The sequence below is a fragment of the Lathyrus oleraceus genome, chromosome 2 (genome assembly GCF_024323335.1).
Source record: "Lathyrus oleraceus cultivar Zhongwan6 chromosome 2, CAAS_Psat_ZW6_1.0, whole genome shotgun sequence".
Lineage (NCBI taxonomy): Eukaryota > Viridiplantae > Streptophyta > Magnoliopsida > Fabales > Fabaceae > Lathyrus > Lathyrus oleraceus.
This window is the reverse complement of record NC_066580.1, coordinates 457,957,373-457,984,369: the sequence shown is the minus strand read 5'-3', so window position 1 is coordinate 457,984,369 and position 26,997 is coordinate 457,957,373. Positions and strand designations below refer to the sequence as shown.

The following is a 26,997-nucleotide window of genomic DNA, read 5'->3' as shown; positions in this document are numbered from 1 at the left end:
CCTTGTTTGACCTATGATAAATCTCTTGGCCATTTATTTGGTGTTTTGAAGAGGTTTTAGGTTTTTGATCAAACATAATTTAATTTAATGCATTTTAATTGATTTTTAATTTGTTTCACTGAAATAATTTTTGCAGAGCCATTTTTATTGATTTGTGGAGTTCGACTATTGTGTTTGGGCCTTGGTCAAGGTTGATTTGACTTTTGTTGGATTAAAATAACTGGATTTAGGGGATTTATGAAAGGTACATTTCATCTCCCAAAATGAATGAATGATTTTGATTTGATGAAATTCCTCCCATGACCAATTTGTGTTTGTCTCCTTTCCCCTCCCTCTTCATATTCAATCCCTTTTTATGCCACTCCTCTTATTAGAAAATGACATCTGAATATCCTAAAGCTAATTCGTTCATGAACCAATACATGTATGGATGAGATTAGGTCCACCCTTTGATCATTTCCTTTTTGTGTGTGGTATATTTTAGGAGTATGGTTCATTATACCAAATCTCTAACATGCATTAACACCAAAAAAATTATTGCCCGGTCTCAGATAGTTGTGACTTCTACATAAGTCCAATTACGATTGACTTCTCAGATAGTTGACACAAAAGGCATAGCATTCTAGTAAGTGAGATTGTAAGTCTCCCACCTTTAATGGTATTGTATGGAAACTTGGATTTTTTCCTTCCTTTGGAAGATGTCTTGGTTCAAGGATCCATGCTTGTGAATAGAGGGTTGAGTGTTCTCCAAAGAATGACTTAAAAAGTTGAAAAACAAAACTTCACTAACATCTAATCAACTAACATTTGACTAACTTTTAATTTCAAGCCATTTACTTTTATGCACTTTAAATTCAAGCCATTTATCATTTGTCATTATACATATCATTCAACTTGTTTATTTTAATGCCATTTTCACTTTACTCACTTGAGCCATATATTGTGATTGTATATATTTGTTTTGTATTTTGTTTGTGTTTGTGGTCTTAGGACCTTAAAGTACATAATAAACAACAAAAACCCTAAAAAATACTTGTGTGAACTGTTGGATTTGATTTGAGACTTGGACTTAGAATTAGGCAACATTCCCTATGCAAAAGGACTTGGCTAATGCTAACATTTCTGAAACCAAGTCATTATGAAGTGAGCTTTCATCTGATGCAAGTATTGGGATCCACATGAGTTCATCTGCTACATGGTCTTAATGCAAATGTTACTTTGAACCTGTGTATAATGCCTTATTCTAAGCCATTCAAGGAGTATGTCATCTGATACATGAGGAAGATTATAAAAAAGATTATGAAGTTGCTAGCTTGGATGTGGTTATCTTTATTTGATGTCTTGCTCTTCATCTTGCTATTTGTGTATTGATATTGCTTGATCCTAAAGTCCAAGGGAAAAATGGGTTTCTATATGACATTCTTGTCTATTGGACTACATCCCATTGGTCAGATCTTTTCAACTCTTAAATTTTAAATTTTTGCTTAAGATTAGTCTCTTCATCTCCTCCCACTTCTTAAATTTCAAATCTCTCCCTCTTTTCAAAAACCTTCTTTGCTTATGATTTTTAAACTTAGAGTTTATTGCAAAATTAGAAACTTTGGCCTTATGTCATTGCATTTTTAAACTCTTTTCCTAAATCAAACTTGTAAATAAATCTAATCATATTGACTTAAAATTTCAAAAGACAAAAAAAACTAACACTCATTCAAACTTTTGGGCCCTTTGTGTCTCTGTATTAAACTTAAACTTTTGTTAAAAGCAATTCACTCACTTTGAAATTGTTACCACGAACTACGAGGTTTTGATCCCTCATTTTTATGTTGGTACGTTGGTACAAGTCCGAAGGTCTTGCCAAACACAAAAATATAATTAATGAATTCTTTTCTCACTCCCACACTCTATTTATTGCAAACATATTTTATACCAAAACACATACACACATAAAAAAAGGGCTCCCTAGGAGTACCTAGGACACTTTGGGTGCTAACACCTTCCCTCTGTGTAACCAACCCTCTTAGCTGTAATCTCTGGCATTTTATTAGTTTTGATTTAAAAACTTCTTATCTTTGGGTTTTGTTCATACTTTTCCCTTTTCCTTTGGAAACAATAAAAGTGTGGTGGCGAATCTGGTTTTATTGACGTTAAGTTTATCCATAGCTTAATGGTCATGAATTTACTGCTACACATTGGATTATGAAATAAAATCTATCATGTATGCCATGTTATGTACTCTTGGTTACGGTAAAGCATCAAACAAAAGTAATTATTTTGATTTTTATTGTCTCCACATGGATTAGTGAGATATCAATGTACTTCAACGGTCTCTACTTTTCTAAGCTTGGGTTTGGGTTTGGTTTTTATTTTTATTTTTATTGTTTCCACAGGGATTAATGAGATATCAAGTGGTTGTGCTCAAAACCAAACAAAATGCATATATCATTTTCATGATTTCATACAATTCAACATAAATGAAAGATTAAACATTACAAAACCAAGTTAAAACAAGGATTGTTGGTATCTGGTGCATATAGTAAACAATGGAAGTTTCCTCACCTTTGGTTATGATCTAAAGTGATTTAAAGATGAACATGTATTTTAAAAGAATGAATGGCATGTTCTTTATACAAATTACAAGTTTCATATCCATGCTATGTTCTAGAAAGTATTGAACATGTACCTTGACAATGTATCAAACTTTCAACTCATACTATTACCATACAAATGCAAGTTGAAGCATTTGAACTTGAAATAATCACTTAATGATTTTTCAAACCATTCAAAAACAAAATTTGAGAACAAACACAAAAATTTCTAAAATATTGAAACTAAGCTAAACTACTATACTATATACTTGAAACAAATTAAACTAAACAAGTACAAAGCAAGTATCCATACAATATAGACAAGTTTATATACAAGCATCTATATAAGTATCTTTAAACTATACACAAATGTACATAGCTTAAAAAAAGATAGAAATTATTGTGATGCTTTCAATATCTAAACACCAATCCCCAACAATGGCACCATTTTGTTGGTTGCGGTAAAGCAACAAGCAAAAGTAAGTATTTTGATTTTTATCGTCTCCACATGGATTAATGCGATATCAATGTCGTTCAACGGTCTCTACTTTTCTAAGCTTGGTTTTGGGTTTGAAAGCGTAAAGATACGGAAAGTAAAACATATGCACAAGTAATTAAAGTAACAGGGAGAACTCATCAGGAATGAATTGCATCCACCTATCTAATATGCAAATTTACCAGTCATTTGTACACAACCTAAAACACTTATCAATATTATCATGTATCGCTCACATCAATGCTCATGTCTAAAGCGCTTACGAGAGTTCTACCATATTGTCTAATCAAAGATCTCTCAGCCTATCAATCAATACAGATCATTAAGATTTGATACTCACTCGAATGTTAAACCTAAATCTATGTCTAGAGTTTAGCGTCTAACATATGATTATCCTAGATCTATATTCGAAGATTATATCTTAATAACAGTTCAAATTAATAGATAAACAAGTAAACAAGGATAACATCGATATAGATTCATAAAATATATTATATACAATGCCATGATCAATAAATATACATATTATCAAAGTATACTTACATACAATTCCAACAAAAAAGGTACAAAGAGAAGAATGAAGAGGAACAAGAATATCTCCACATGTCAAGAAGATTGATGCAAATCTAACTCCGGATCTTCAAGATGCAACCCCTAATGTTGTTTCTATGATACTCTCCACAAAGAAAGGTGGTGATGTAATTGGGGTTAGAAGTTCCCAAAACCATAACCTAAAAATCTAATTTGATCCTGTTTATACAAATTTGGGAATTTATTGTCTCGTCAGGCGAAAATCACTTTATTGCCCATTTGTCCCTCAATGATGCATCAAACCTTAATTGGAAAATATCTACATTCGCCCGGAGAGCAAGGTCCCGCCCGAAGAACTCAAAACCACAAGCGTCACCCGACGACTATGGCTCTGTTTTCTCTTGGAATTCAATATTTTGGCCTCGCTTCTTGTTCGCCAGAGCTCGCCCGGCGAGCTCGCTTTCTGCTCGCCAACTCTTGTTGGGAAAGCTCGTTGCTTTTTCACCAATGCTCGTCTAGAGAGCAAGCCTTATTTTTAATAAATTGCTTTGCTCCTAACTTCTTGGTTTTGCGTCTTTATTATTTGAGTTTCTGCGCACTTATCTCACATATCAAGGGTTCTAAAGCCAAATTCAAAATAAATGAAATTCTATAAAAGATCGGGGAAATTAATTATTGGAATCATAAATTAGATCTGAAAAATGTCAAGTACTTATATACAAAAATAGTTAAAATTTGCACTTATCATGTTGTTAGACCCCAATTTTGACCCTAAGATCCCTCATGCATTTCCATCATAAGCATTAGCATTAGGATCATGTCTTGGCATCCTCCTTACCCCTCTTTCATTGAGTTTGTTTTGGGAGAGATCACCAAGCACTTTGTGATTATATCATACTTGCATTTTATCATTTCACTAACCAAAAGACCAAAAATATGTCTTTGTATTTGTCTAACTCTTTTGTAGGAAGGACATGATCTCATTGATTCATCAAGTTCAATCTAGGGTTTAAGACCCTCATGAACAAAGAGCACAACCAAGAATTGATCCAAGAATGGTTATAGACATCATATATGAGTCCCAATGATCTCTACATGTTATATTGATCAAGTTTTCTTCAAGAGTTTGAGGGTGATTTGCCTTGGAAACCCTAGTTTGACCGGGTATCTTGAGTAACTTCTCCAACAAGATATATCACCAATTGATCCAATTTCTCAAGGGACATTTCAAATTTCATCATCTTATGCATATATGATCTACCATGAGCCAAGAAAGTCAAGAGAATTGAAGGTTAGCAAGTTGGTTGATGGTGGTTGGCCAGATGAATTCATCTGATCAAAACTGGGTCTCCCTAGACCCTATCTCCTATAATTTTCACCATATGAAAATTATTCCAAGATAAAAATTACTTTAAAATGACATTATAAACAACTTTCATGTTGAGAACTAGAGCTAGTTTTGCTTGTAAAATTATTTTCTATGTTGAAACATTATAAGTCATTTTGTCTAAACCCTAATTTGAAAAGTCAACTTCCCAAGGCCATAACTTGCTCAATTTTTATGAGATAAAATATTTCCAAGTTTCAAAATCAAATTAAATGTGTCTACTTCAACTTTGTTGTTTGGAGTGGGAGATAATTCAACTTTTTTGAGCATGTGATATGAGGTTACATTATAGGTCACTTTTGATCTATACCATTGACCAAGTGATTTTTCAAACTTCAAAAATGCATAACTCTATCATTTCAAATCCAAATGAAATGAAATTGGTTACCATTTTGAAGGTCTTTGATAGAGATACAACTTTGATGAAGACACTTTTCTCATTTTAAGCTCCCATAAAAAGTTAAGCAAGGTGGAATATTGAGATATATGGCTTGACACTTAGAAAATTTTTGATATGTCAAATTTTTCCAAACTTCCACCTCAAATTTCTCCAAGTTCCAAGCTCCAAATGAAAAAGTGTTCAACATAAAACTTGTTCCTCTTGACCTCACCTTTCCAAAGAGCTTAAATTCATTCATTTTGGACTTGAAATGCATAGGTTTCGCATGGCTTAAACAGACTAATATCATTTGGCATGGATCTAACTTCAAGCATCAATGCACATGTGCCTTGCAATCTAAGCCAATTTCAACATATATGATCATTCAAATTGGACCTTCGGTTATCATTTCATGGGCCTATGCGCGCCCATGCAGCTTTGCATCATCATTTTGCCAATTTTGGAAAGTGGAAGTGAGTGTGAAAATATCATCCAATTCCCCTATAAATAAAGCTCCATTTGCTCAGAAATAGGACACACATTGCGCCAGCTTTGATCCCCCATTGAAAACCCTTCACTCTCATAGGATAAACCTGATAAATTCATTTGAATTTGAGCTTGAATCTCCATTGTTTTGGAATTCAATTCTCCAGGAGTCCATTGCTTCTAAACCTTTCCATTCTCTTCCTGCAAGCAAATAGAGTGAGTCCAAGTGCATGCAAGCTCAAGATCCATCAAGTTTAGACCTCCATTGAAGGTAATTTGCAGAAATTTTAAACTCTTCGATTCTCTTGATTTATTGCTCAATTCCATTGATTCTTTGGTTGGCTGAAGTCCTACCAATGTAGGCAAGAAGATTGAGTTGCTTTGAGGTCAAATCGAAGCAACTCATTTCATGTACCTCATTTTTCAATTCCACATATCTCTTAATATATTTGGAATTGGAGGAATTGGAGGTCAGATTCGAGCTCAGTGTTGTTTTCTCTTTAAGATCATGTCCTTATTTCTTTTTTTGGTGATGGTTTATGTTGACCAGTCCGGTGAGTGCCACCGGAGAAGACGACCGGAGCTTTGGCTCTGGCGATGATCTGGACAACCTTTGAACCATAGGATCCATCCTCCATGTTCAAATCTGGATCGTCCCTTGTGATTACCATCTGTGTCACGCAGTTGACTAGGACACATGTGGAACGCGCGTTTTGGATCATCAGATCTGCCACCTCAATTAATGAGGGAGATCTGATGGTCCACCTATTTTTGAATTTTTGATATTTTATTTTAATTGCATTTTCTTCAACAATTCATATTAAATTCAATATTGATTCAAAAAATATGGGACTTTCACCAAAAAATTTCAAATATTTTTCTCTTTCATATTATGCATTAAATTGTTTTTATCATTATTAATATTTTTCATGAATTAATTGTTTTTGCATTTGTTTTTAATTGTTTAAAAATATTTTTAAATGTCCAAAAATTATGAAATTTTTTCTCCAAGGTCCTTTGACCTTGTTTGACCTATGATAAATCTCATGCCCATTTCTTTGGTGTTTTGATGAGATTTTAGGAATTGGACAAAACATATTTGAATTTAATGCACTATTTTTTTTAATAGAATAAATGCCATTTAAATTTTGTTGACCATTTGTATTGACTTGTTTCAGTTTGCCTGATTGTTGTTGGGCCTTGGTAAAGGTTGATTTGACTTTGTCAAGTTAATATCATTGGATTTAGGGGATTGATGGAATGTACATTCCATCTCCCAAAATGAATGCATGATATTAATTTAATAAAAATCCTCCTTTGACCAATTTGTGATATCATTCATCCCCTTCCCTCTTCATCTAATTCCTCTTCTTCATCCATTCATTTTCATTTGGTCAATGACATCTCAAAGTCCTAATGCTAGTTGATTGAAAGATTAACATGAGCATGGATGAGATTAGGCCATACCTTTTGCATATTTTTTGTGTGTGGTATGTTTCATGAGCATAGTTCATTATACTATGTCTCCAACATGCATTAACACCAAAAGTCTATTGCCCGACCTCAAATAGTTGTGACTTCTACATAAGTCCAATTACGATTGCTTAACATAGCGCTAAATTTGTGACACAAAAGTCATAAGCATTCTAGTTAGTGAGATTGTAAGTCTCCCCTCTTCCATGGTATTTTGTGGAAACTTGGCCTTCTTTCCTTCCTTTGGAAGATGTTTTGGTTCAATGATCCATGCTTGTGGCAAGTGGGTTGAGTGTTCTCCAAAGAATGTCTTGAAATCAAAAGCAAAACAAAACTAACTTCTAACTTACTAACCATTAACTTTAAATTTCATGCTTTTACTTTGATGCAATTTACTTTTAGCACTTTATTTCATTTGCCATTATACATATCATTCTAATTGTTTATGTTAATGTAATTTTCACTTTGTTCATTTGGACCATATTGTGTGATATTGTTTTGTTTGTGGATACTTTGCTTGTTTGTTTTGGTCTTTGACCATTAATGCACATAATAATAACAAAAACCCTAAAAAAAATTGAGTGGAGTGTTGGTTTGATCTTGAGCAAAGGACTTAGAATTTAGGCAACCTTCCTAAGCTAATGGACTTGGCCAATGCCAATTTGTGAAGAATCAAGTGCTTGCAATATGAAATTCATCTGATACATCTTTGAAGATCTCTCTCAGATTCATCTGCAACATGATCATTTTGAAGCTGTTATTTTGAACCTATGACTTGTGGAATTCATCTGTTACATGGGCTATCTTGAAGAAGATCATGAAGTGGATAAGCTTGGATGAGGCCATCTTTATTTGATGCCTTTGCTCTTCAAGATAATATAATTGTTCATTTGTGTGTTGCTTGATCCTAAAAAGTCCAAGGGAATTCTGGGTTTCTATTGACATACTTGTCTATTGGATTGCTACCCATTTGGTCAGATCTTTTCAACTTTAAACTTTTAAATTTTTTGAAAAGGGTAGTCTCTTCATCTTCTTCCCATTTCTTTAATTTCAAAATCTCTCCCTCCATTTTCAAAATCTTCTTTGGGTGAACTATTTTTATTCTAAACTTTGACCACTTTTAAAAAAGATAGAAACTTTGGCCTTATGCCATTGAATTTTCAAACTTATTTTCTTAAATCAAACTTGTAAATAAACTTAACCATACTTGACTTAAACTTTCAAAAAGCCAAAAAGAACTAACTCATTCAAACCATTTTCAGGCCTTTGTTCCTTTCAAACTTAAATTTTGTTAAAACCAACACACTTATTTTGAAATTTATAGCACGAACTACGAGTTTTTGATCCCTCATTTTTATGTTGGTACGTAGGCACGAGACCGAAGGTCTTGTCAAACACAAAAATATAATTAATGAATTCTTTTCTCATTCACCTCATTCTATTTGTTTGAAAACATCATTTTATACCAAGTACATATGCACACAAAAAGGGCTCCCTAGGAGTACCTAGGACACTTTGGGTGTTAATACCTTCCCTCTGTGTAACCAACCCCCTTACCTGTGATCTCTGATTTTCATTATTTTTTATTTGAAAACTTCTTCCTATTTGGGTTTTGTTCGTACTTTTTCCCTTTTCCCTTGGAAACAATAAAAGCGCGGTGGCGACTCTTGTTAATTGATCTCTAGCTTGTCAATAGCTTGATCATCATGAATTTCCCGCTACACATGTACTCGACCAGATGTATTGTATACTTTAAGTGCAATGAGTAGGTACAATATTATCCTAGTGATGCTCATTGGGTAACTGCCAAGAATATTTGTATGTACTTGAGAAAGATTAGGAACTTATTCTTGATATATGGAGGTCAGTAAGAGCTTGTTGTAATTGGATACACTGATGCTAGCTTCTAGACAGATAAGGATGACTTTAGATTGTAATCTGGTTATGTGTTCTACTTAAATGGTGGCATTGTGAGCTAGAAAAGTTCAAAGAAAGATACACTTGTAGATTCTATAACCGAGGTCGAGTACATTGTTGCCTCAAATGCAACAAAGGATGTTGTTTGTAAGGTGTTCATGGGTGTAGGTCGACCCGCTGATCCAAGCCGAATCAACCCATAAATTACCCGAACCCGTTCATTTACGGGTATTACCCTACCCAACCCGCAACGACCAGTATAGTTTTAGTTAGAGTATCAAATTTGAGTTTCGCAACCCGCGGATCCATTAACCCAACCCATTGATGTGACATTAGTAATTTCTTATTTTTTTAATTATTATTTTAAATAAAAACATAGAATTAATATCTCACTATTATTAACCATAATTTTGCCAAAAAAAAAATTCTCACCCGATAATACTAGTAGACCAATGAGCTTACATAATTTTAAGGGTGTGTTTGTTTCGAGGTTTAAAAAACCATTCCTAGGAATATGGTTGTGGGAATGAAATATTCCCATGTTTGATTCAAGTTTTACAAAAAGATTTTAAGGTATTTTTTATTCCAAGGAATCTTATTTATACATGACTTTTTTTTTTTATTCCAAGGTTTAAAGGGTGGGAATATAAAATTCCCATAGGAATAAATTTAACAAATTATAAATTTCCACTACCACTCATATTTACTATTATTTTTATAATTTTGAATTAAACAATTTCATAATTATTCCTAAGAATCTAATTTTTTTACCAAACACTTAAGTTGGAATAATATTTATGGGAATAATATTCCTAGGAATATGATTCCAAGGAGTATAATTTAAATCCTTGAAACAAACACACACTAAGATGAAATATTGTTTCTTATTTTCTTTTGTATCATTTCCAACTTACGTGTTTTATGGAAATAACATGTTTGTTTTTCTAAAATAATGAAGTCCCTAGAATAGCTAGTCCGTTTAATGAAATGTTAAGTCCGACTTAATCATGATATCCCATTAAACATAACGACATTATTATTAAAATATCTATAGTCAAACTTTATATTGAAGTGGGGTTACATTAAATAATTGAGACTATTATGTGGATAGACTGATGATCACATCTCATGGACCAAGGATAAAGAGTTATCAAGTCTTGACATATGTATGAATATTAGTAGTAATATTTATACCGGATTGACATGCTTTGAGAATACTACATAGAATGTAATGCGAAAGTGTCATAAGTTATTCTCTTGGTGATAGTGGTGTATACCACCCTTCGACCTGAAACCACTATGGACCATAGATGTGGAGTTGAGTACTTTATTGTTAATCAAACATTGTCTGTAACTAGATGACCACAAAGACACTTGATGGATGCTCTACAAATCATGTTGAGGGACATGAGTGAACTAGATAAAATTTGCTCATCCTGCGTAACACGATAAATGGTTAATGGTCCAATATTGAAATGGACAAGGGTAACACATTCCATGACTTGTATTCAATATAGACATGAGGAAAAAAGGGTAGTTGTACTCAATAATATTATCACAAAAAGATTTTGTCATATCACATGACATTTTCGTAACTTGGATAACAGTTATGTGTCGCTAGATACCACTCACGGCTTATTATATTAAATGTAGGATTTAATAAAATTGTCAACGTCACGAGAACCTACTAAGTCACACACATAAGGACAAATTGATGAGAGATAGAATAAATCATGAACAATATAATGTACGGTGTACTTGAGAGATTTATGGAACACCGTAAGGTACAATGTACTTAAGTGAATATTAAATACCGTATAATATTATAATAATAAAAGTGTATTTATAATAACAATTTTTATTATAATAATATAATAATAATATTATTATATGATGCACTTAAGTTGTGCTTTTTAGATTGCAACCCCTTCAAGTGATTATATAAATAGAACCATTGTGCATAAGCTTTCTCACTTGATGAAATTCGGTTTGTGAAACCTTAGCCGTAATTTCTTTCTCTCTTACTCAAAGTCTTCATTCGTAGTAGCTAGCTGTGAGATTGAATGCACTATATTTGTATGGACTAAGTAGATGCGTTGATCATCGATCATCGCTTGTGGTCAATCATCTGGATCTGCATCAAAGTTGTTAATCGCCAGAAGAGGTAATTGTTTTATCACTGATTATACATCATTCATATGGATCAACTAAAGGAAAAAATAAATTCTGATACGTTATTAATTTTTTTCCCTTCAGATTGAAGAGGAAAGTGGAGGGATCTAAAGGAAATTGGGTTGAAAGCTTCTACACGTTCTCTAGGCATACCATACTATGCCTCATTCAATAACTAGGGAAACACCTTTTAAGCTTGTCTAAGGCACTGAGGTTGTTATTCATGTTGATATAGGTGAACTCCATTGGATGATTATACACCTATTATAAGGGGAAAATAATTCACTAGAAATCAGGGAGAGGTTGGATTTCCTAGACAAGAAAAGACACTTTATCGCCCTCACGGGCGTTGCGGAGAAACAAGTCACCAAGGTTTCCAATTTGGAGATCTTGTCCTCCGAAGGGTCGACATTGGAGAAAGAAACACAAGAGAAGGGAAAATTGCTTCCAATTGGGAAAGGCTATAATGGGTCTAAACTATCACAAAAAAGAGAGCTTACACCATCAATACTTTTCATGGGGAACTTGTCCCAAGGACTTGGAATGTTGCTAAGTTGAAACTCTATTGCAACTAAGTTGTTTCCTTGTTTTAAATTTAGAATGCTTGCGAGAAGTCTACTAATTTAACAATTTGATGAGATATTTAATGAATAAGATTTTCACCAAGTTTTATTGGCATCATCACTTTCGTAGACTGCATGGAAAAACTTTAATAACATAACCTTCGGTAGCTCCAATCTTCAAAAACAAAAGAATAAGAGCCTTAAAACTTAAAAAAGATAATGGTTAACATCTAAAGATATCACAAGAAGAACAAGAGAAACCTCGCATACGGCACACCCTTATAAGTAGTTAGTCACCCCGTAAAGAAGACGATGGAACCCCAAACCAAGTTCTCACTCAGTGGCGGAGAAAGGGAATTACCCTTGACCGAGAACGGTCCCCAAAGATGTTAAATAATTTAGACCGACCCCCCAAAATGGTCACAAATATTTATGGACACAATAATCCCCAAAAAAAGAGAGTTTGATGCATATAGTGAAGGCATAATACTATGGAAAATGAATAATCAAAATCATTCATCTTCTCTAACTAAATGTGCAAAGAGTCTTATTCACCATCCATCTTCTTTAACTATTCCTTCATCTTTTTTACCTTTTTCAAGTTAAACTTCTTCGACTCTTTCAGAGTGGTCTCCATATCTTCCAACATTTTATTGGAAGTCTTTAGTGATTTTGTGGCCTCATTTAAATCAATTTAGGCGCCACACAAAGAGACATATACATCACTCAGTTTCTTATCCTTCTCCTTCATCATCTTCTCTAAATATTTTACATTTGCATCCAGGGTAGAAGGGGAACTATACCACCTCACATTTCTCTATAGATTCTAAGAGCTTCCTCGACTCAGAAATCTCCTTCACAATACCACCTCTTTTCGAAAGGATGGAGTCAATCCACTTTGGTAAGACCTAATTATCTTTCCAGGCACAATCTAGAGCCAAAACCTCCCTTTTGTCAATGGAACCAATAGACAACACATTAGTCATATTACTAACGATCGAGTTTTTATGTCTCACTTCTCATGCTTTGTGGCCTTACCATTGCAAGGACCGACCACCATCCTCAAACCTTAGGTCTTAACAAAACATTAAAAGACCGGTCTTTAAACTTTCCACATATATAGAAAAATCATAAGATTTGTAGATATACGTGCTCAGACCCTTCAAAAAATGTTTATCCCTCCAATATTTGAGAAACTTGTGTACACGCTCCAAAGTTGTCAAAGCATTTTGAGGAGAAAATGAGGTGCACCCCGAAAGGGAGTCTCTCTTATCCACACTATCCTCTAGTAGCACACACAATCTCCCATAAGCTTCCCGACAAAAGGGGTAACCAAATACTACACATAAATACTACACATCCTTAAAATTATTGAAAATGTCCTTATAAACTTCAAACAACATATTCACTTGTATGAAGGAAAGAAATCCTTGATCCATAACTCATTTCCCAATAGCAAGGACTTGGAGGAAAGCTGCTCCGGGTTAGTCATACGACCCAATAAGACCAACTCAATTTGAAAATACAATCTAGAACGCCATCTGCTCAAGACTGACAAACAGTTAAATGCTCACAAGGGGTCATGCGCTAGAGCCGTGCTCATCTCAGTCGTTGGAGTCGATCCAACAGTCTACCACATTCCACACCGCACCTACAAGGGGACGGTTTTAACTGGCACTCATATATAAATATTATTTTGCATGATACCCATGTACAATTCATTATATATTATTTGCTATAAACTTGTATATTATGTGGAAACGATTAGCTACTATAAGCATATGACATTAATATAGTTGAAAAATTATCAAAAGATCTCTCATAGTTGGCTTCAATTGAGTCGTGAAATTTTTATGGACCCTATTTAACCACAAGTTAACTGTGGAATATGTATATAGAAGTTTTTTTTTGTCATAGCTTACTCATAAAAAAAGTGTGAGGTCGTGTGCTATAGATCTCCTTGCACACCGTGAAAGATTATCCGACACATATCATTAAAATGATAATTTTTTTTTTATATTTCAAATGTTAATTCATTACAACATAATAAATTTGGTGTTTTAAACGTTGTAAATCATTTTGAAGTTGATTTTCTTTAAAATACTTTAGCTTTTTTTTTTAAGATACCTTAGCTAGCTATATATTCTAAGAGATATTTGATTCAAGTTGGATGTCAAAAAGAATCATAATAAGGAAAAAAACCCCTTCTAAAACAGGTACCTACGTAGGCGTGGATAAATGATAAATTTATGCTAAAATGTGGGGGTATGAGTGTGAGTAAGAGATATTTAGTATTCACCTTGTCTCATACTTGCTCGATATATATATATATATATATATTATATATATATATATATATATATATATATATATATATATATATACACTACGCCAAATAGGGGAAAAGAGGGCGCTTATTTTGGCCTATAACAGCGCTTTTAAGCGCCCTCTAAAGTGGCGCTGGCATAGGTAAAGACAGCGTTTTGTTTTCCTGGAGAAAGCGCTGTCTAAAGTGGCCCTTTAAGAGCCACATTATAGTGCGCTTTCAGAAAAAAGCGCCCTCTGGAGTGGTCCATAAAGGGACACCTTAGAGGGCGCTTTCTGGAAAAAGCGCCCTCTAAAGTTGTCAATGTAAAGTGTTTAGAGGGCGCTTTCTGGAAAAAGCGCCCTCTAAAGTTGTCAATGTAAAGTGTTTAGAGGACGCTTTCTGGACAAAGCGCCCTCTAAAGTTGTCAATGTAAAATGTTTAAAGGGCGCTTCCTACATAAAGCGCCCTCTAAAGTGTTAAGCGCCCTCTAAAGTTGTCAATGTAAAGTGTTTAGAGGGCGCTTTCTGGATAAAGCGTCCTCTAAAGTTGTCAATGTCAAATGTTTAGAGGGCGCTTCCTACAGAAAGCGCCCTCTAAAGTGTTAGTTATTTTAAAAAAATTTGTTTGAAAAACAGTGGATATTTAATTGGTAACCTATTCGCATGCTGCAAAAGTGTAAAATTCATATTGATTTCATCCTTTAATCCAATGTTATACACCATTAATCCATTGATATATACAACATGAATCCATTTATATACAACATTAATCCTCCATATATACAACATAATATATGATTCTTTGATCAACAATATACAACAATGAGTTAGTAAAAGTACAACAACAATATACAACATATATACAACAACAGCATACAACAACAACATTCCATACATATATGTACAACAATATACAACCTAGCTATATGATTCTTTGATCAACAATGAATTGACACAATTCATCCTTCATTTCATCCAAATGAGCTCTTGAGTAAGATTTGTATTCCTCAAAGTACTACAATTAAGAGAATAAAACATATTCATGATTTAGTAACAAATTAGATGAAATATCCGATAATATTAAAATAAACCCTAAGTTATTATTCCATACCATTTTTGGGATGTCTATACGATTCAACGCAATGATATCTCTCATAAATCTCAATACAAAAAATCCACAATCGACCGAATTATTTTGCTGAGGACACTACACAGAAAAACAAACAATATATATATAGTTAATTTCTTACAAACACTATTATAAGCAAAAAAACAAACACTATTATAAGCAAAAATAAGATACTTAATATATACCTGAACTCTGATCCAGGTAATGTCCTTCGTATTGCGATAATTCTTTTTCGATCTAAATTTTATTATTGCCCTAACAAAATAAAAACGTATATTGAGATCAATCTGACAGACATAATTAAATATACAAATACACACGAATATTTAGGGGAATTTCACTTACGCGTCAACCGTCTTCTTCATACTCGGATATTTACTCCAATCACCCGATAACGAATCGAGATAATATACTATTAGTCTCGAAAGATCCATAGCAACCAACACCCAGTGACCACTGTAAAATAAAACAAAAATTTAGATGAATGAAAATTTTCTACGTAAAAGATATACATAGATTAGAATGAAATTATTAGAAAGAAAATCTAACCCGTTGCCAGAATTAAACGGTAAAAAATACAAACTGGGTGTAGTCTTATCGCCGGCCGCCATGAATCTATCGACTAGATCATTCTTTACGGATGTTGGATTTTTCGTTATTAACGTTGCGTTGATACGGGAAGCAGCAATAAAATTGAAACGGTTACACAATTCAGTTCCCCGCAGCAATGTTACATACATATACCTTAAATAGAAACATAATAAACATTAGACTACTCATTGAAATGTGTAAATAAATTGTTCAACTAAGTAAATTATAGATTGATCGGAGTACCATATGTATGTATGAATGACAGCGATGCCCAATTCGTCGTGTTCAAAAAGTTGTTGCATGTCCTCCTTTGCAATTATTTCGAAATGAGCAGCTCCGAAAACACCTTCATCAAAATCTATAGTACGAATGGCCCCGTGCATAATATCGGACTCATTCACCATTTTCTCAAGACGCATCATAATTTAAGATTTTGTCCCGGACGTCGTTGGAGGAATATCGTTACCAGCTTTTTTCAACTTTCGACCGGGAACCTAAAAATTCATATAAATTAAATCATGACTTTTTGTGATGCAACAGAATCGTTGCGTATATAATTCAATAGGTATATATATTTGTACCTCTTTTAGAGATGCAACCGACTCGATGCGTCTTGAAATCCCTTTACCAGCTTTATGCGTGGGTCTTGTAGGAGTCTAACATTACCATGTAATAAGGATTGATTAAATATCATAATTGTAGCTGAATTGAAATGTGAATACTAAAGATTCATAATCATTTAGAACATATATACCTCGGCATCTGGGAAAATTAGATCTGACGGCCATCCAACAAAGGATCCGACTGCTTCTCGCATCAACGTTGTCTCTGAAACAACGTCAGGTAATGGTAGAAGCGCGTCGGTATCTAATACAAGGTTAACCGAAACTTTCATATATCCCACCGGGAGGGGATTATGGTGAAGTAATTCACCCGAAGTGTTGTGCACTTTTCCCTTGCCAACCATGCGATAAGTTGGTGACGATAGATACAGCTGACAAGGTGAAATGCCCTAAACCAATAATAAATGTTATTGTTAACGTGTATATGTGTCAAGTAAAAAAGTGCTATTTTAATTTCATAATAACATATATAATTACCTCGGGAAATTTCGGTTGACAATTGATACTAGCTCGGTCACTAGTATCTTTTGCCTCGGAGGCGCACCTTTCCTCTCTATACCTTGCATTCTCGTTTTGCAGTTGGAGTACTTGTGCCCTTAACTCCGCCAAGGTCTCCATCACCTCTTTGTTGGTAGGATTTTTTGTTTTTGGTTTTTTATAAAATGACGACGGAGTCACACCAAAACCCTTACCCCTCACACGACCGGAATACTCAGGAACATTTAGTACTCGACTAAGTACGCTCCTGCAATCCTGGACCTCGGTTGAAGGTACGGTTTGGGATAAAGTCTCCTGAAATATTATTAGAGGAGATTAAAAATGAATTATATGTCTAACAAAATTTTCGATATAATTAAAGAAATAATGTTACATATACTTACACATTCGTCATAAACAGTTTGAACCGCTTCAACGACAGCCCCATCCTTCCCAACCCGAGCAGCCTTCCATAATACGTGCTCCGGAAGAGATGTTGCGTCACTTTTCTCCTCGGCTAGCTACACATTGAATTAGATTATAAGATCATCAATTATAACATATTGTGATAATGTATAAGCTCATAGCATTTGAATATACTCACAATTCTTTGTTGTAACCGTGCATATCCCGTACGCCCTTTTTTGTACGGATACGCGGGTTTTGATGCCCTTTTCCGATTTATGTCGCTTACTTCCTGGATAAAAAAGTTTAAGGCATATTAGAACCAAGTAACTTAACAATTGTATAATACCATAATTAATAGACATTACATGGAATTTTTTGTTTCTTCGTTTGGCGACAAAGTTATTCCATTCATCGGCTGAAATAATCTCGGCATACTTCATTGGCCGTTCTGCTTCAACAAATTTTCCTTCCTCATCCTTGAGAAATTTGTTGGACAAAAAGGATCGAAATCCTCGGAGTCTTTTTCCGGCCAATTGAATACAATATTTTTGCCGGCTTTCATCGATGTGAAAGGATCTCTAAAAAACATACACATGGAGTGTGTTATTATAAAGTAATATTATAACAATACATGGTTAACAAATAGTCAACAAAAAAAACATATAACAATATATGGTAAGTATCTGTATCTCCGACCATATTTTTTCTTTGCCAACCTTCAAGTCCGGACTTCTCCAATTATCACATGTAATCGGAATATGTTGTCGAACAAGGAAACCAATGTAACTTGCCAACATTGAACCGTTAGGCTCAATTAGTTGGTCTTCAGCACTCCAATGTACTTCAAATTTTACACCCTTGTCTCTTGCACGAATGATTGACTTCATAACAGTCAATCCTCGTTTGATTTCTTTTTCAACATTGTTACGTGATCCATTCGCGTCATGGGTATCGTCTTGGTTAGCCATTTTATCTGTAATATAGAAATGATTCAATAAGACCCAAGTAAGACAATGATTCAATACGTGAACACATTCATATACCTTCCATTTCTCATGCAAAAGACCTACTGCATGCAAAAGACCAATGCAAACTCACACACACCTACTGCATGCAAAAGACCAATGCAAACTTATGGTGTTTGGAACATGAACAAACTTGCATCCATAATCATCAAACTTCCAAGCACAAGCTCAAACACACTTCAAATGATATCAGTTTTCAATCAGAAATAAAAAACTCAGTTTGCCCTTAACAACATTAATCAACATAATGCACAAAATGTAAAACTAAGTTTAGAAAATGCCCTAATCAAACACATGAAGAAAGTGAACGGTAAAGATGGAGAAGAGAAATACCTTCAAGGTGACGGTAACGATGGAGAAGAAAGTGAACAGTGACGGTGGACGTGAACGTGAACGCAGCAGCAGAAAAAGGCGACGACGACGATGACAGTGAGGGAGGGAGAACGAACGGAGGACGAGAGTAATCGCAGTAGACGGTGGACGCAGTAGAGAGAAAACCTAGTTACGTAAACGAAATAGCTTGTAGAGAGGGAAAATAAAGAGACATGCAGTATATGTTATAATTTTAATGTTTACTAAAGGGGACCTTAGAGGGCGCTTTTGTAAAAAAAGCGCCCTCTAAAGGGGGCCTAAGAGGGCACTTCTGAAAACGCTCTCTAAGGCTTTCCAAAAGCGCCTTCTAAACTGGAAATGTACATGGACTTAGAGAGCGCTTTTTTAAAAGCGCCCTCTAAGGGTAACCTTAGAGGGCGCTTTCACTAAAGCGCCCTCTATTGTTGTCCCTCCATTTCCTCATTATTTTTTTTTTGCTTCACTTTAGAGGGTGCTTTGTTACAAAAGCGCCCTCTAAAGGGGGCCTAAGAGGGCGCTTCTAAAAGCGCTCTCTAAGGCTTTCCAAAAGCGCCTTATAAACTGGAAATGTACATGGACATAGAGAGCGCTTTTTTAAAAGCGCCCTCTAAGGTTACCCTTAGAGGGCGCTTTCAATAAAGCGTCCTCTATTGGTGTCCCTCCATTTCCTCATTATTTTTTCGCTTCACTTTAGAGTGCGCTTTGTTACAAAAGCGCCCTCTAAAGTGCGCTGTCTATTCCAATAGTATACTCCTTATTTTTTCTCTTCACTTTAGAGTGCGCTTTTGTAATAAAGCGCCCTCTAAGGGGCGCTGTCTATTCCAGTTTTTGGCGTAGTGATATATATATATATATATATATATATATATATATATATATATATATATATATATATATATATATATATATATATATATATATATATATATATATATATATATATATATATATATATATATAATTATATGTTTATTATTTTTTTAAATATATGATTATTTAACTATTACATATTTTTATTTAAAAATTATTTATTTAATAATTTTTTTTTTTAAAAATGCTAAAAATTTAAAATAGTATAATATTTTATAATTGATCAATTTATTTTTATTGAAAATACAAATAACGGATATGGATATGAATACTTACGTACTTATATCGTATGACTACGTGTACTAATGTTGGTGGCCACACAAGAATGAACTTGACTACAAGATTATTTCAAAATACGAGTACCTATTACCTATTGAATCATATTTTTGTTTCTACAGCAATTGATGCTAAGGATTTGGAGGAAATTCTGCTAACCATTGCTCCATCCAGGGATTGGGTAGATTATTTTGTTTGGTGACAGGATAGTCATGGTTTCTCTGTCAGTTTGGCATGTGCAACTTTAGTAGAAAGTCAGGTGGATAGCTCCAATTTTGAGAGAACAAGGTGAATGCTTTTAGTCGTAGTTGGTCTTCCAATATTCCTAGAAATATCCAATTCTTTTCCTGGAGACTAATCCTTAACAGACTGCAAATAAGAGATGAGTTGGCGAAATATGGAGTTTTATCAAGGCAACCTGACCTGGTTTTCCCGTAATGTTTGGGTCTGCAAGAATCTCACGCTCATGTTTTTCTTCAGTATCCCATGGAAATCTCTATTTGGCGCATCATCTTTGATTGACTCATGTTGAATTTGGTTCCTCATATGTACTTTTTGGTAAATCACCTTCTGCATTTAAACTCTATGATAAAAAGAAAAGTTTCCAAAAAGTTCAGGCTTCTCATTTGGTTGTCCACTACTTGGACTGTTTGGATTATGAGAAATAAGGTCCTTTTTAAAGGAGGAGCTAAAGGAGTGATTGATATTGTGGTTCTCTCAAAAACTATGTCGTGGAACTAGTTAGGTGCACTACAAAAAAAATGCATTTTACCTCGGTTGAAAAAGAGGTCTTACCTCGGTTTCACATGCGAGGTAACGAAGTGCATCATGAAAATTGCATACTTTACTTCCCGATTTTAAAAAAATTGACGGGTATTGTTTAACGGTCATGGGTTTGATCCTCATGGAGACCTTTTTGAAATTCTGAAATGGCAAAAATGCATGTTCCATCGGTTTTGACATTTCACCGACGGGTATACCACTTTTCACATTGGTTTTCTCATAAAACTGGCGAGTAAGACAATTTTGAGTTTATTAAATCTAATGTGATTTGCATATTTCACTAAACCATATACTAAACATATAACATCTCAAAATTGGTTAGGAAAATAATTATATGAACAATTGTGTTATATTTGAAGAACAACTTACATTGATTAATGATTTTAAAGCATCCTCTAACTCTTCACTCATCTCACATTCTTTCATGGTTAAAATCTCTTCAATATTTCAAGTTTTTGATTCAACACTTACTTTTCTAGTAATTCATTCTTGAAAGCATAAAATTTGATGCTTTGGAAAATGCAAAAGTATGGATGAAAGTTGAACAAAACTAGATGTATTGGAGATATTTTAACAATAAAAGAGAATGGGATAAATGATAAGTTGTAGAATGCTAGAGAAATATTAATCAATGTAAGGTATGTTTCTAATACAACATAATTTTTTATATGATTATTTCTAAAATCACTTTAATAGATTATATGTTCACATAGGGGTTAGTGACACAAACAACAAAAATTAGATATAATAAACTCAATTCGACATAACAAGATGAAAGTTGTACAAAAAATCACAAAAAACATAATCTTAATATCAATATCAATCTCAAACTCAAACACAATAACAACAACTAAACCACAACATATAGATTTAATAAACTCAACTCAAAAACAACAACTTACATTAAACAACAACACAAAAAACATAAATATAACAAAAAACATAAACACCAATAAACAACCTCTAAGGTTTAGGGTCTCAACAACAAGAATAACAATATCAACAAACACAACATCAATAAACCTATAATATAGATATGTTTAATTAGCAACAACAACAACAACAACAAGATTAAGCCTCTAGGGTTTAGAGTCTTAACGACAGGAACAACAACACCAACAACAACAATATCAATAAACCTATAACCTAAATATGTTTAAATAGGAAAAACAACAAGAGAAAACCTCTAGGACTTCGCATCTCAACATCACAACAACAACAACATGACTAGTCATGTTTGACGTGCCATATCTTTAAAGAAGAAGTAAAAGAAAATGAGTAGGATCTCTGAAGAAGAAATGAGAGTCTTAAACACATAACATCTTTGTATTGGAGATGATATGTGTTTATGGATCTCGTTAGTTAGGGCTCTTTTGTTAAGGTTTTGTTTGTGTTATTTAGACAAGTGAAATTGAATATATATATATATATATATATATATATATATATATATATATATATATATATATATATATATATATATATATATATATATATATGTATATATATATATACACACCAAAGAAACATATTCACCTCGGTTGGAAAGAAAATCGAGGTGAAAAGTGACATATTTTTATATTAAAAATTAAATATTCAAGAAGGTAAAATTTTTAATAAAATAAAAACATAATCTGAAGTTTTTGGAATACGAAACATGTACACCGAATAAGTTTACCCCTTGCATTTCAAAATAACCAACAAAATATATTGTATATTGTTTTATAAAAAAAATAGGGCGTGTTCAAGAATTTTACCTCATTTTTTGGATTTGTGAGGTGCAGTTGTTATTATAAAAAATTGTTTTTCTAACTACATTATAAAAAATAAAAATAAAACCCCTTCCATAAATTTTGCCATTCGTTATCCATACGTCTCACTAAGAAGAGACACGGTGGCAATTCCATAAATATTTGTAACTTAGTTAGATCAGGTACATTTAAAACTGACTTAATAAAGATTAAATAAAAATATATAATCCACATTAAATTCCTTAAGTCGCCCATGTTTACTAATTGACTTAAGAAATCTATTTATTAATTCAAGTGTCGCCTACCTGACCGAAGAAATTTTATTTCCTTCTAAAAAAATTAAATTTCAATATATACCATGAGGGAATCGAACTCGATACCCTTCACAAAAAAGTTTTATAACAAATTAAATTTGTCAAAAGTAAAATAAATAATTAAATCATCAATATATACAAAAATAAAACATTATTCATTTGGATACACATCAGAAAAATGCAAACTCTTCTTCTTTTCAAACTTTTTTTTCAGGTAAAACCCTTCTCTCACTGAAAACTCAATCTTCACTACAAACCCTTCTCTCATTGCAAACCCTTCTTCACCATAAATATCTTTGCAAACACATCTCACGGGCCCAAAAATCTCATCGTCAAATTCTTGGCGCTCAAATTTTGGTTGCTCGTGTGTTTCTTCTTTGTGTCTCCCCCCCCCCCCCCCCCCCCCTCCATCTACCTTCTGCCTATTTCATCGAAATCGCCCCCTCCGCCAACCTTCTGCACTGTAATCAAAATACCTCCTTCGACGGTAATGAAAGATTTATCTTTATCCCTCTCCCTCTCTTTTTTAATTTAACTCTAGAGTTTCTCTTCCCAACATTTTTTCTCTTCTATTATCAGGGCAATACAAAATTGACAAAGGAACTATGTATTTTACTTCCTTATTTCATTACCTATCATAAGCAAATTTTCTTAAGGGAACCAATGGTCACTAAATTTAAGGTTTCATAGTTTGTACTAAATTACAAATTCACTTTATATTCATCTTGTGTGTTTGATGGGAAGCAAAGATAGGGGAGACTTAATCGCTAATTTTGGATCTGATATATGATAAGAAAGAGAGGTAATTTAGCTTGGAAAAGAAGCTGATATATATAAAATTTGTTTGCATATATATATATATATATATATATATATATATATATATATATATATATATATATATATATATATATATATATATATATATATATATATATATATATATATGCCCTATGGTCATTCTTCAATCCAAATATATATTTTACTTTTATTATATTTTATATACTATATAATTTATGGATCATATTTTGCATTTTTACCTTCATTCATCTAATTGATTAGATATTAACAGAACTTACATTTTGTTTCTGGTTTTTGCAGCCTTATGCAAGATGTTGTTGAGTCTTGCAGGACTGATGTTGCTACCAATATTATCTTTGGCCTTGCCTTGATATATAAGTCTCTTATAATTCCAATATTTTTCATTGCAATTAGTATTTTTGTTAGTTTCAGTTTTGTTATTGTTGTGAAAATGATGCCAAAATTACAAAGTATAATTGGTTTCTTGATCGGTACGAAACCCACAAGGGTAGAAAAAAAAAGAAAACAATTAGAACACAATGAAATTGGTTATAAACTGATATTCTTTACTTTCTCTTTGAAACAAGATTACAAGTGTTATAGAATAGCAAATAAGCTCTCTCTCACCCTAATTAGGATTTGCATTATGCAATGATGAGAGATTAGTATGCTATTTATAAGAAAACTAACATACTAAACTAATTGGATTTTACACACATGCCCGTTACACAAGCTAACTTAGATAACAAGCTAACATAAACAATTGGGCATAACAAACATGCCCAATTCGACATGCTAACAATCCTAGCATACTTCGACTATAACATGTGAATAGACTTCGACGACATGCTAATGATCTTGTCGGAATGTCGAACCAAGAAGCTACCCTTCGACCATAGTAGAGTTCAATCCAATATCTCGCAAATATCCATCTTGGAACAAACTCTATAACATCAAGTGAACAAACTAGCTTTCTTTTTTCTATGTTCGTTAACACAACGTCCATGGCATCAACTCCCATAAACGCTTCAAAACAACCCTGTTGAGCGAGTATCGCTTTCATCTTCAAGCGCCACAGACCAAAACCGTTCACTCTGGTGAGCTTTTCAATCTCATACTTTGTTGATTGCGTCTTCTCCATGCTCACCACACTAATTTGTTGTGAAACCGATGTCGAAATTACAAAGTATAATTGGTTTCTTGATCGGTAAGAAACCCACAATGGTAGAAAATAAGAAAACAATAAGAACACAATGAAATTGGTCATAAACTGCTATTATTTACTTTCTCTTTGAAAAAAGTTACAAGTGTTACAGAGTAGCAAATAACCTCTCTTACCCTAATTAGGATTTGCGTTATGCAATGATGAGAGACTAGTATGCTATTTATAAGAAAACTAACATACTAAACTAATGAGATTTTACACATAGGTCCATTACACAAGCTAACTTAGAGAACAAGTTAACTTAAACAATTGGGCATAACAAACAAGCCCAATTCAACATGCTAACAATCCTAGCATACTTCGACTATAACATGTAAACAGACTTCGACGACATGCTAATGATCCCGTCAGATTTTCGAACCGAGAAGCTACCATTCGATCATACTAGGGTTCGATCCAATATCTCACAATTGCCATGTACAGTGTTGTTGTTGCTGCACTTGGAATGTTGAGTACCATAGAACCCAAATTAGCCATCGATGCATACAGTCCAATAAGTGACAATGCCGAAGGTATTTTTGCGATGGCTGGAATGAGTCACAAAATTCTTGAGAGAACCGATGCTCTTGATGCTGCAGGAAACACAAGTGTATCCAGTGGAAAGGTTTGGTTTTCCTCTGTTTTTCTTTTCTTTTCACTTAGTTCAATCTATTTTATTAAAGTTCCTGATGTATGGTAATACTATGTTGTAGGGATTTGCTATTGGTTCTGCCACCCTTGTGTCTCTTGCACTTTTTGGTGCCTTTGTGAGCCATGCTAGTATTACAACAATCGATGCCATGACTCCCAAGGTTTTCATTGGCCTGGTTGTGGGCGTCGTGCTCCCTTACTAGTTTTCTGCCATGACCATGAAGAGTGTTGGAAGTGCAACATTGAAGATGGTTGAGGAAGTCCGTGGGAAATTCAACGTGATTCCTGGATTGATGGAGAAAAATGCCAAACCTGACTATGTCATTTGTGTTACGATCTGCACCGACGCATCCATTAAAGAAATGATCCCACCAAATTCCCTTGTTACCCTAAACCCCCTTATTGTTGGGATCTGTTTTAATGTTGCGGGAAACATAACTGCTATTTCACCTAAGTAGTTACTCTTATTTATCTCTATTGAGTTTACATTTTAGTGTATCTGAACTTACTTGCTAACGTAGTGGTTCTGTACTTATTTTGATTACAATGATGTTTTAATTTGATATGACAATATTTTTACTTCCATGATTTTATTTTGAAGTCAGGGTGAAAATATATAGAACAAAATGATTATATGATATTGTATTATTATTATTTTTCCTACTGTTGTTGTTATTCTAAAAAAAGTATATATATATATGTGCCATAAAAAAGTGTTATTATCAATGTTTTAAAAATCGGGTCGAATGGGCCGGTTCAATCGGTTGGACCGGGAACTGGAGATGAATCTAGTTGGGTCAACCTTTCAAAACCGTTAGTGGGTCAAAACCGGAGTAAAATCGGAAAAAACGGATTGAATCGTCCAAAACCATTCAAATCAAAGAACTGGAGTTAGTTTTGTAAAACCGTCTGGTTCAAAAAAAGTGCATCAAATTTGCCATTTTTTTTACTTTAAAAAAAAGTATAGTATGTCAATATCAAAATTTAACATACATTCCCCAATTACAAAAAAGAATTCTGTGTTTTTTTACAACCATACAAACTTGTAAGTTTTGTCACTCCATTATAGTTTTTCTTTCAACCACACTTCATCATTATCACGTTGTCTCTTTCAAACATAGTCACGTTGTCCAGCTCAATATTATTTGTCGTTCAAGTCAATATTGTTTGTTGTTGTCAATTATGACTTATTTTCCGTAGTTCAATTCGAATTCGGATTGTTGTTTAGTTAAGTATATTGTAATGTTTATATTTGCTATTCTATCTTATTTAATTGAAGTATTTTTAATTTTTTTAAACTTTATTTTAGTTATTATGTTCTATTATTTTAATTTTGGTTTGAATTAGTTTAACTAATTTTATTGTAATTCTTTAATTTGTATGAAGTACTATATGGTTGAAATGAAGTGTACATTTATATTATATTTTTATATGCACTATCGATATT

At 33.5% G+C, this 26,997-nt stretch overlaps 1 pseudogene; it reads left to right on the top strand.

Moving 5' to 3' along the window:
* Positions 1-23,557: 23,557 nt before the first annotated feature.
* Positions 23,558-26,008, top strand: LOC127123717 (pyrophosphate-energized vacuolar membrane proton pump-like; annotated as a pseudogene).
* Positions 26,009-26,997: the final 989 nt, after the last annotated feature.